Here is a 12,798-nt window from a genome sequence, read left to right as displayed (position 1 = left end):
GTTGAAATAGTAAAAAGAGTGAAAATCAGACAGACATTATGTATCTTCTAATGAAAGAACATAACATAACCACCCAAAGTATTACCAAAGGGATTGAACCTGAATCCAATCAAGTTTCTGGCTGCAGCTGCCAATCGACAGGAAATACAAAGGGAAAGTAGCACATTGAATTGCTCCTCGAGAATCCAATAAATATATACATAATTTGGGAAACTCTACAGTTAAAATGGGTTAGGTAAATAAGGGGTAGTCAACCTTTTTATACCTACCGCCCACTTTTGTATCTCTGTTAGTGTAAAATTTTCTAACCACCCACCGGTTCCACAGTAATGGTGATTTATAAAGTAGGGAAGTAACTTTACTTTAAAAATTTATAAAGCAGAGTTACAGCAAGTTAAAGCATATAATAATAATTACTTCCCAAGTACTTTATGTTGAATTTTCGCTAAGTTTGGCAGAATAAATCTTTATAAAACAACTTACTATAGTTAAATCTATCTTTTTATTTATACTTTGGTTGCTCCACTACCGCCCACCATGAAAGCTGGAATGCCCACTAGTGGGTGGTAGGGACCAGGTTGACTACCACTGAGGTAAATAATAAGAATAAAAGGGGAAGGAATCTTAGATTAAAATCAACTTTAAAATATAATAGGCATGATTAAACTGTAACATTTAAGGATGCATGCTCAGGTAATAAAAGCATTAAAAAAGACAAGGAAGTGAGTTCAGGATAGCAGTCACTTTTGAAGGGAGGAAGAGGGCTGTGAGGGATGAGGCACTTGTAGAGGCTCCTGGGGTGACTGGCAAAGTTCTATTTCTTGACTCATTTTTTTTTTAATGTGGGAAGTGGGGAGGAAGAGACAGACTCCCAATAGCACACTGACTGAGACCCACCCAGCAAGCCCTCTATGGGGCAATGCTTTGCCCTTCTGGGACTACTGCTCCGTTGCTTGGCAACTGAGCTATTTTAGCGCCTAGGGCAGTGGTTCTCAACCTGTGGGTCGCGACCCCGGCGGGGGTTGAATGACCAAAACACAGGGGTCGCGTAAAGCTATCGGAAAATACAATTTATTATACAATACATTTTTAAATAAAATATGTATTTCCAATGGCTTTAGGCGACCCCTGTGTTTTGGTTGTTCAACCCCCACAGGGGTCGTGACCCACAGGTTGAGATCCGCTGACCTAGGGAGAGGCCAAGGAGCCATCCTCAGCAACTGGAGCCAACTTGCTGGAGCCATTTGAGTCATGACTGCAGGAGGGGAAGAGAGAGAAAGAAAAAGAGGGAGGAGGGGGAGGGTGGAGAAGCAAATGGTCGTTTCTCCTGTGTGCCCTGACTGGGAATCAAAACCAGGACTTCCACACACTGGGCTGATGCTCTATCGCTGAGCCAACTGGCCAGGGCCTCATGTGTTTCTTAAAAATAATTCACCTTGAAGTCATTCACCAAGCTATTTAAAAATGAACGAAAGATGCTGGGGTGGTGATTTTTATCATAGCCCCATTTAATTCACCACTTTGGTGACTGCAGAGATGTATAGGTTTTGGAAAATGACAATGGATTCTCATAAATTCAGTCATGTGACTGTACTTCAATTGCAATTGCTTTTTTCAGATATAGTCTCTTTGCTGGAGCAAATCAACACAGACCCTGGCATTTGGTATGGCGTTATTGATCTGATAAGCGCTTTGTTCTGTATCCCAATAAGCAGAGAATACCAGAAGAGTTTGCTTTCATCTGGCAGGTAAGCAGTTCACCTGTACTGTTTTACCCCAGGGCCATAGCAGCTCTGGCTCTTAGTCAAAAAATAGTCAACAGGATATTGATCGCCTCACCATCCCCCAAGACTTCATGGTAGTTCAATACATTGATGATATCTTACTCTTAAGATATGGTAAATAAAAAGCTGCTGTGATCCTGGACTCCTTGATAAAACTTGTCTGCATGAAAAGGTGTAAGATAAACCTCATAAAAATCCAGGCCTCTGCCACCTCAGCACAGAGATGCTTTGAAGACCTCCAAGGGTTTTGAAGAAAATTGTTGGGCAACCAGTGTGTTTCAAGTGTGAAACAAGTGCGTTTAGGTTTGTTCACTTGTATTTTGCATTGGCGCAGGGTAGCACCTTGTGAGTGTGGTCTGTGAAAGACTTCGGGTGCTTGTCCTCAGGGCGGCAAATTGCAGATTGCCTTCCTGCTTGGGAGGAACCATTGTTTGCTGGATTTATCCCCCCAGCCTGTTTTTGCTATAGAGTCCACAGAGAGAGGGGGAGAGAGAGAGAGAGAGAGAGTGCTGAGGGGCTTGGGAGCCCTGAGATGTCGGCCAGGCCTGTTTGGCTGGGGAGTGCCGAGGCTGGTGGCGGCCTGTGAGTCACGGTTGTGAATCCGGAGAGGTGAGTCGGGGCTTGGGATCCCTGAGATAAAGAGGGAAGTGGTCCTCCTTGCCTATTTGCTCATTCGTCGTTCCGAGACTTTAATAAACGGAATGGCCCACCATTTTCTGGATCCACAGTTCCTTGACCGTCTGCCCAAATCCACTGAGAACCTACATGGCCACGGCAGTGGCCACTGGCCTTACAACAATTCACACCCCATTTGGGTAAGCTGCTGGACACATTTACCAAATGATCCCTAGGGATCATCAATTTTTTTTTTTTTTTTTTTTTTGCATTTTTCTGAAGCTGGAAACAGGGAGAGACAGTCAGACAGACTCCCGCATGCGCCCGACCGGGATCCACCCGGCACGCCCACCAGGGGGCGATGCTCTGCCCACCAGGGGGCGATGCTCTGCCCATCCTGGGCGTCGCCATGTTGCGACCCTCCTGGGTGTCGCCATGTTGCGACCAGAGCCACTCTAGCGCCTGGGGCAGAGGCCACAGAGCCATCCCCAGTGCCCGGGCCATCTTTGCTCCAATGGAGCCTTGGCTGCGGGAGGGGAAGAGAGAGACAGAGAGGAAGGCACGGTGGAGGGGTGGAGAAGCAAATGGGCGCTTCTCCTATGTGCCCTGGCCGGGAATCGAACCCGGGTCCTCCGCACGCTAGGCCGACGCTCTACCGCTGAGCCAACCGGCCAGGGCGGGATCATCAATTTTAATTAGGTCCCAGACCAAACAACAATTGTCTAGCTGGTCCAGGATGCGTATCAAGCAGCTTAGACATAAGAGCTAACAGAATCATGGTATTCAAAGTGTACCACCGATGGGTACTAGACAGCTCCAATAGCAGAAACAAAGTATAAGCCCACAGGGTTTGGAGCAAAGCCTTGCACTCCTCTACAAATATGTAGTCTCTTTTTGCAAAACATCTCCTGGTTGGTAGAAACTGAGTGTTTGGCCATGGAATACCATGTGACCTAAACTTCCCATTATCAACTGTATATTATCTAATCCATCAAGTCATAAAATTTGGCATGCACAGTTTCACTCCAAAATTAAGTGGAAGTTTAAACATGAGGTTGTACTTGAGCAGGTGGTAAAGGCAGTATGGTAAGCTGCACGGGCAGGTCACTCACACTCCCAGTATCTTATGCAAGAGGTATTGCTATCTTTTCTTTAACAAATTCCAATAGCTTTGCAGGGAATTGCTTATGAAAATCGACTGAAGGACGCAGAAAACCCTGCAGGAATACACACCAGCTAAGAGTGGACTATGTGAGCAGTATGCCCTACTTAAGAGTGACTCTGAAGGACAGTAAGAAAAGGAGAAAAGGTCGTTCTTTCAGTAGGCAGAAACTTAAGCAGTACATATGATTATCCCTTTGCCTGGAAGGCAACAGGAGAGGTACATATCTATATTAATTTGTGAGTAGTGCTGAATGGCTTAGCTAGATGGTCATAGACTTAGGAAGAATGAGATTGGAGGGTTGGTAATAAGGATAAAGGGGAGAGAGTTGTAAGGATGGACTTCACAGAATGGCTCGAGTGTGAGAACTATCTCTGTCCTTTGTAAATGCTCATCAGAGGGCTCCCACTACAGAGGGGTCTCTCAGTTACAGAGGAAAAGTTGATCTGATTTGTGAATGTAAGTCAGCCTCTTTCCTGGTTATGGCAGAGCTTGATCAGTGTGTCTACGAATAAAGCTAGTGGCCACTGTGGCAGAGACAGCTGTTATTTATGGGCTCAATGTCACAGCAAGAGTTTTTTTCTCACTACGTTAGATCTGGATGCCACTGCTGTTGAGTGCTCACTTTTTCAATAGCCAAGACCCAAGCTTAGCTCCCTATATGATACAATATCCTGGGGAGATCAGATTGACATCTGGTGGCAGATTAATTGGTCCATATCCATAATGGAGGGGACAAAACTGTGTCCCCACTGGAACAGAAAGGTGTTCTAGGTATCGTTTTACTTCTCTGACTTCAGGGAAATATTATCATACTGCACCTTAAAAAAGAATAATTAGATAGAGATGTATAGGGGAAGGATTAGAGATAGGAAGGTCAAGTACAAAGTACCATTAAAAACACTGACAGCTACTTGTAGCTAGGTTCTATCTGTCATGTGCTTCCACACACCTGTAATCCTCATGCTCCATTAATAATGGAAACTCATGAGAACAGGGCCCATGAACTGAGAATGGTTTTCACCTTTTTAAAGGGTGGAGGAAAATGAAAAGAAGAATCATGTTTCATGACACCTGAAAAATACAATAAATTCAAACTTCAGTGTCCATAAATAAAGCTTTATTGGAACACAGCCACGCCCCTTTGTTTGCATGTTATCTGGGCTGCTTTTGTGCTACGAAGCAGGGTGGAGTAGTTGTGTCAGAGAATGTAGGGCTTGCAAAGCTGAGAATATCTACTATCTGGTCCTTTACAGGAGAAGTTTGCCAGCCCCTGCACCCAGATCTTCCAAAGTATAAAACTCAACAACTTTTAAGACAATGGTAAACACAGTGTTTTCTGCCTCCTCTCTTTGCAGATCACCACTCTTTCACTTCAATTTCTTCTAAAGAAAACAAACTATTTTTTTTAATACCATGGCTTTGGGGTAAGATTTATTCAAAGACTTATCAGTGCCTTTACGTACCTCTTTGCCGTGTTTGAAACAAAGAGATACTGTTTTCCCTCCATATCCACGGTTTCACTTTTCATGCTTTCAGTTACCCTCACTCAACTGCAGTCAGAATATATTAAATGAAAGATTCCAGAAATAAACAAGTCATACGTTTTAAATTAAATTGCACACCATTCTGAATAGCATGACGAAATCTTATGCCATTCTGCATCTTCCCACCTGGAGTGTGACTCATCCCTTTGTCCAGAATATCAACTATCTGCCCGTTGAATACTGAGTAATCATCTTTGTTATTAGGTTGACTATTTTGGGATTGCAAGTGCTTATGTTCAAACAATCCTTATTTTACTTAATAATGGCCTTAAAGTGCAAGAGTAGTGATGCTCTTCATAATGTGCCAAAGAGAAGCAGTAAAGTGCTTTCTTTAAATGAAAGGAAGAATTCAATACAATAAGATATTTTGAGAGAGAGACATTTACATCGCTTTTATTACAGTATATTGTTATTGTTTTTTATTTTTGAGAGAGAGAGAGAAACATTGATCTGCTGCTCTATCCATTCATCTACTCATTGGCCAACCCCCGCAGGCACCTTAACTGGGGATCAAACCCAAAACTCTGGCAGATCTGGTCGACACTCCAACCAATTGATGCTCCAACAATATGCTTGACCCAGCCAGTATATTATTATAATTGTCTTATTTTATTACTAGTTATTATTGTCGATCTCTTACTGTGCCTAACTTATAAATGGCACTTTATTATATAAATACGTATATATGCATGGAGTAAATCATAATACATAGAGGATTCAGTACTGTCACCATTTCAGTCATGCAGCGGGGGCCTTGGAACATATCCACCTTAGATAAGGGGGCGACTACTGTAGCCAAGATAGATGAGTACACAGAGAGAAGGAAAGGGAACACCAAAGAAAAAGTTAGGACACCACACTTTGGCCAACTGACTCCATAGGGGAATTTTCTTTCTATCACCATCATTTCAAAACTGTATTAACATGGCTGTTTCCAAAGCTTAGCACTATTTTTATGGCAGTAAAATATTTATTGTGATTACTGAGAGAATTGTTGTCTTAAAACTGATGTTTACTATGGTAGAGTTTGACCTGCATTTGGTGATTTATGTTTTAAAATAATACACTGAAGTTTATGAAGGAAACATCAACTCTTCCCAAAGAGAGAAATTGAAGTTTCTTTTCCTGAAATAATTATTTTATTAAGTTAGAAAAGTTAATATGTTTTTGTTATTTACTTTCCACTCCATTTTTTTCTCCTGTTCATCTGGAATAACCACATGCTAGTAACTTCCTTCCCTTTATTTCCTGCTACACTTCAGAAATTCTGATCATGTAATTCTATTATAGGCAGGCAAAGCCTGGTCCCTAGTAGAGTGACAAGGACTGCTTTCTTAATTACTGCACATAGATAATAACATTTATCCTGGCCCTTCTTATGCTATTCAATCAGGCAAGTTTCCATTTAAAAAAATAAAGCAAATTTGCCAAAATCAGGCATTTGTTGAGAAAAAAAAAATTATGTAGCAGTATAAGTGTTGACAGTCACATTCTGTATTTTGAAGTTTACAGTTCTCAAGGAGCCCTTCTTGTTAAAAGTTCTATTTAAAAATCGCAGAAAGATTACGATAGCAGCATCCACCTGATGGAAGAAAACAGAAAGGACAGTGGGCCATTTTTGAAGTCACAACTTTTAAGCTAATTGCAATTTCTAAAGTAAACCTAATGGTACTGTTAGAACAAGAAGAACGTCCCTAATCTAATCTTGGCAGGGTTGTGATTTCATGCTGCTAAACCATGCGGTATCTCCACTTTGCCTTTGTGTGGGCTTGCATATTTGCCTTCACCAAGAATCTTTCTCTGTCTTGGTTATGTTTGCAGCACTCATGATTAATGAATTATTGTCAAGGACAAACGAAGGCTCTTGCTTTTTACCAGAACAACTTTTTCTGGAACACAAAATTTTTTCCAGAGGAGAAATGCAAGTTTAGCATTATGCATTTTTATTAATAAGTTAAGGAGGAAGGTCTAATGAAAATGATGAATAAAATGAGAACAAATTCAGGGAAGCAGCTCCAAGAAGTAGACTTAAATTAAGGGTAAATATATGCAAATTTTCCTGGCCATACAGCTGTCTTCTGAGGAAAATGCCAGCGCAACTGATTGCTTTTCAGGGCTTAAAATGTCAGTCACCCAATTGTTTTGCCCTTTACTGAGATCACTAGAAGAAAATACTTCTATCCTAACTCAAAATGTCACTTCCAAAGACAAATTGTGTGCATGTGTCCACGATGACCACAAAGCATGGAAACATTTTGATTTGTTTAATTTTTGTATCCTTTCCAAACTGTTAAGATAATTTCTCGATCTCTCTACCCACACCTATAACAAACTTCCTCTTCTATGGAGCTTTATAACCTCATCTATAAAATAAACTAGATATTCTCACTGAGTCCATTTCAACACCTGAAAGACTGACAACTTAAGGTACTTCTCTGTAATGAGATGTACATCCTCTTGATTCAAGTGTGTTCAAGTATCTCAGGACTTAGTTTATAAGTCTCAGAAATATGGTGGTTTAATAAATCATGGTCCAATTTGGTCTTAAAAAGCAGGATAAAGGACACTTAAAAAAGAAAGACAGCAGGTCTGATGGAAATGGGGGGAAGGTGTTATTTGTTCATTCTGATTGGTGGGCACATGAATATCTGACACTTTTTCTGTTTTTTTTTAATGCTTCGTGATTTTTACAATTGTTTCTATAAGGAAAAATAAGCTGAAGAAGTTACCAGGTGCTCTAATTCTAAAGGAAGAAATGGGAAAAAAGAGGAAAAAGTGCACAGCACTTTTCTTTTTCAAGGGCAGTAAGTTGAAGAAAAGCGGCCTGCCAGTGCATTGCAGGGACAGTGATCTAGGGGGTCCCTGGGAGCAATATTCCTATTCCACTGAGGAGGTAAGCCAAGATACTTATAAGCTCTAGAGAACCTTTAACACAGGAAGCTATTTATCATAACAAGCTTGGTTGATACTGTTCCCATACTGAACCAATTAGGTTTGCCTATTTCGTCATACTTCATAACTTGGGATGATAGGTTTCCAAGTATGGTACAGTGTAGTAATTGAATTTTGATCAAACACACATGGCCCATAACCCAGTATGTGAAATTTTCTGAACAGTTCACAGCTTTTAAATATCCAGTCAACATGTTGCCAAAAGTACAGGATGTACTTGATGCAAGGGGGAGAGAAAGGGGAGGGCTGAATCTTGGTAGAGCTGTAAAACAAATATTTTTGTTCTTGTTCTCTTCTTATTTTTCAAATAGCAGTGGAGAAAGGCCGTGGGATATCATATCATAACTCAAGTCTTCTCCTTGCTTGCTCCATGTGCATAAACATCTTTGAGTCTCATTGCAAATTACCTTTTTTTTTTTTTTTTTTTGCTTTAAAATCTTTTCATGTCACAGTCCTGCTACCCAGGACCTGTAGCATTTCTCGCTGCAGCACTATCCAAAGAGGATTTCCTGCACTGGGTAAACAGGTAAACTCTTTTGAACAAAGACACAATCCCTGCCTTCCTGTGATCTACTGTGGAGGGGAAGACAGACCTAAATCAAATGAAAACACCAATAATTTTTAAATTACAACCTGTGATCACATGAAGAGATAATAGGGCATCAGGAAGGACAACTGGGACATAATATATCCAGGAGAGAAGGAGTGGAGAGGAGAACCAGGGGACACAACTCCAAGAAAGTGCCACCGAATTGATTTCAGGTAGATGAGAAGTGATCCAAGAGAGTGAATGAGTTTTCTCAGGAGAAGTAAGCACGTGGATAAGCCCTGAAGTAGGCAAGACTCTGGCAAGTGAGAAGACCTTAAGGCTAGTATATTCAGTGAGAAAGACGTGGAGACAGACCACACAAGGCCATGTAAAGGATTATGCTAAGGGCAGCCACTGAAAGGTGGTAGGCCAGGGAGTGACAGCATGGGAGACAGGCGAGACAAGAAGCAGAAAGACTAATGAGAAGGCCTTGGCAGTTGTCCAGGGGGGAAGTGATAGTCACTTGGAACAGGGCAATGGCAGAGATGAAGAACAGTGGACAAATCTGAGAGATATTTTGGAGAAAATGTGACATGACTTGGTGATAACTGGGCTTGGGAAGTGAGGGAAAAAGAGGTTGCAAGGATATTTCCAGGTTTCTCCCTGGAGTAACTTTATGAATAAAACCTAGTAAATAACAACTTGTTAGTATGACTCTTATGGCTATACCAAAGCGATAGGAGAACTATGCTCCCAGGCTCTCGTGTCTGCAGTGATCCTCCGCTCTTATTGGATTTTGCAGAAGCAGATAGATGCATTAACTCGGTGCTGGGGGTACAGATTTTCCACCCACATCCATATCAAACTCGCCTCACTGTAAAGCAGAAGTACGTCTCTGAGCCATGAACCACAGGCTTTAACGTAAACTTAAATTTTTTACCTTTAGCTCTGCAGATACAGTCATAGTTGTCTGGCAGGTGGACTAGAATAACCTGAAAGAAAGCAAACTGCCCCTTTTAAAATGTTTAAAAACCAAGCATATTTCTTTATTCATTCAACATATTTTTTCCCTGAGCATTTTTAGCGCGAGGTGTATGAAGTAAATAGATGTGTTCCTTGCCTTGGCAAAGAGTATATTCTACCAGGGGAGGAAGAGGCATAAACAATATGCATAACCTCATGTGGTGTGTTATATAGATTAAGCCATGGAGTTATATTTAACAGATAACAGGATTATTAATTCTGTGGGGGAAGGGACTGGCCCATGGGCATGACTATGAAAGACTTCAGAGAGGTTGCATTTGAGACAAGTCTCCAAAGACAAACAAGAGTTTGCTAAGCAGAGAAGAGGTTGGGGGAAAAACAGCACGAGGAAGAAGAAAGAGCACAAACTGAGGTAGGAGGGTCCTAAGGAGCACTGGCTGCTGGGCTAATGCCCTTAGGGTGCAGCCATAGGGTCTGATTTCAGATTGCAAAAGTCATCTTTCCATTCTGAGTCTGAAAAAACACCACCAGTCATGATTTATTTGCTATCACTTGACCCAGGTAGAGAATTCTAATTTGTGTAGCCTCAAACCAACAGGGACCCCTTCATGTGACTACTGCCTGAATAATTTCCATGTTTATGTGAACTTTGGATTTATCTATAGAGATGGGTGGTGCTCTCTCCCATGGTTCATAATCAGTCTCACAACTTGGCCAAGGCCACAGGACCCAGCTTTCTAAGGTGCTTAGAAAAATGTAGCAGTGGCCCACGGTAATGCTTAGGTGGCCAGAGAACACGAACGACATTTAATCTCAGTCTGGCAAATGGGTGCCATTTGTTGTCACTGCTGCCTTTGTACAACAGTAACTGCCATCAAAACAAAACAAAAAACCAAAAAACCTGTGTGTGTGCATGAGTGTGTGATCTTGAAATTTTAATAGCTATTCCCAGTCCTTAGAGAGGGAATTAGCAGCCTTGGCCCAGCGGCCTCCCCCACCTGTCTCCAGGCAGCGCAGACGCAGCTGTGGAAGAGGGGCAGCCAAAGCTTCCGAGGAAAGAATGTTTCTGTCTGGGGTGGTGGGGAAGGGAGAGCTCGCTGGGAGCGCCTTCCTCACAAACCCAGTGGGGACAGGGCCTGGCCAGAACTGCAAAAAAATCACAAAAAGTACATGATCAGGCCTTTTGTTTCTTTCAACTACACGTAAAGTAAAATATTTCAAGAACCAACTCAAGAGCCACTACAAAACCTTTTTTTTCCTAAAGGATGAGACAGCACACAATTCAAGCTGAGAGGGAAACAAGGTAACACACTAATAGCGAGGCAGACAGGCTTTCCCGGTGCATCAAGATGAAGCACAGAGACGATTTATGCGTTGTCATAGACCCTGTCGTAGGTGCACAAAACACAGCACTTCCTGGTAAAGTGCCAAGAAACTTCTTGATCTGTTTTTCTCCTGGCTGAAAAACACAGGCATTTTTAAAGTTCAACTCTTGAGAAAAATCAGCAGAGGCAAGATTTCAACAGAGGCAGACCCAAATGTTGGCCATACCAGTGGCCAGGGGGTTCCGCCGCTCCCCAGAGGAAGGCTCAGTTCGAAGAAGGGAAGAAACAAGACGTTAAAAGATGAAAACCAAAGCAAGGAAGTATCAATTTAATCACAAAATAGCACGAACGCGGTCTGTGCCTGCGTGCTATGCTACCCAAACGTCGATTTGAATACCGCTGAACGCTCATTTGAAAATTTCCATTTTTTGTAATTTGCTTTCCTTTGTGAAAGCCAAGACTTGAGAGGAACCTGGCAGCCGTCTCTGAGTCTGGCACGGTTTCACCTCAGACGCACTCGGCTGGTCTGGAGGTTGAGGGAGACCGCACAAGGGAGAAGGGGAAGAGGAAAAGGGAGATGGGGAGAGGAAGCCACCACCCAGCGTGGCCGGGCCGCAGGCCCGCAGCCGCGCTGCCAGGGGGTTTGGCTCCACCTGCAGGAATCCGAGGGCAAGCCAGTTCCATCCCTCCGCTTCCGCAGACAGAGCGGGCTGGGGGACAGTGACAGCTGCCCCGAGAGTTCCCCAGACAGCGGGCACAGAGTTTAAAAAGCTGACGGTAAGGAGTTGGGACAAGGGATCGCCATCAACAGATCAGAAGTGGCATGTCATATGCAGCACAGGGATTTATACCCGAAGGACTAAATACAGGTCTCCTCCTACAACCTATGAATTGATTTAACAGGTTAAATGGTAAACTCCAAATTGAGAGGTAAAGGCAGTAGTATCTGGTCCCCAATCCAGGCCCAGCACCCAGCGGTGCTCAGCTGTTGAATGAATGCTTGAGCAAATGAACTGAGCCCCCTGAATAATCTCCTGTACCAAACAACAGAGACCCGATGTGATAAAAAAATTAAAAAAAAAAAAACCCTAGGGGTTTTTTTCCTATATTTTTACGAATTGTTGGGCACTTTGTTAATGGCTAGTCATCGCTACAACAATCCTGCACCACTAAGACTAGCACAGTGGTCCACCTTAAACCTAAGTAGCACTAATTAAGAACCACTGATTTCATCTGACGCCCTCATTTGAAGATAAGTAAACCGAGGCCTGGAGAGTTTTTACTCTGGTCAACCAGTGTGTCAATGATAGAACTGGTTTTGGGCTAAGTTCTTCTGACTTTCTCTCTGGTGTTTGTTTTCTGAAGCATGAGAATAAGCCTGCCTCGCTGTAGATTTTCTGCATGGATGTTCCTTGTTGATTGGCTTCCCCACCTACCTGTTTTCTTGTACCTCAGCTTTTGTCCCAGCCTCTGCTCTGGGCCCAGGCAGCTGCTCATGCTGCTTTACTCCAAAAATATAATGCTGCCTGGAGCTGATGCCAACTGGTTGCTAAACTTATAAATTAATTTCTTAAAGTCTAAAGGACAAAATCTTTTCGTTTATGGGGTTTGTAAGCCACAAACAAGCAGGTGTGTTGTTTTAACACAGGTGTCTTCTATTCAATACCTAGTACATGTACTTATCCAAAGTGCTTAATAAGCAGTTACTGAGTTTCCCAATGATAGGTATAGATGGTCTTTACCAACAAAAAGAATTTTTGCTGTAGGCAGTTAGCACTTAGTTTCCAAATAAAAAAGTAGAGTCTACTTGTAAGATGAATGTGATCCAGTGGAAGTTGGAGATCAGAAAATCCATGTCCTAACTACAACATGTCTGTAAAATGGAAACAGTATTATCATG

General features: G+C 42.4%; 1 pseudogene; it reads right to left on the bottom strand.

The window, feature by feature from the left end:
• The window catches only part of LOC136330018 (small ribosomal subunit protein uS2-like), a 61,327-nt pseudogene extending 48,932 nt beyond the window's left edge, over window positions 1–12,395 (bottom strand).
• Between the last annotated feature and the right edge of the window lie 403 nt (window positions 12,396–12,798).

This window comes from Saccopteryx bilineata, chromosome 3 (assembly GCF_036850765.1).
Source record: "Saccopteryx bilineata isolate mSacBil1 chromosome 3, mSacBil1_pri_phased_curated, whole genome shotgun sequence".
In the NCBI taxonomy this organism is placed as follows: Eukaryota; Metazoa; Chordata; class Mammalia; order Chiroptera; family Emballonuridae; genus Saccopteryx; species Saccopteryx bilineata.
This window is presented reverse-complemented; position numbering and strand designations above follow the sequence as displayed.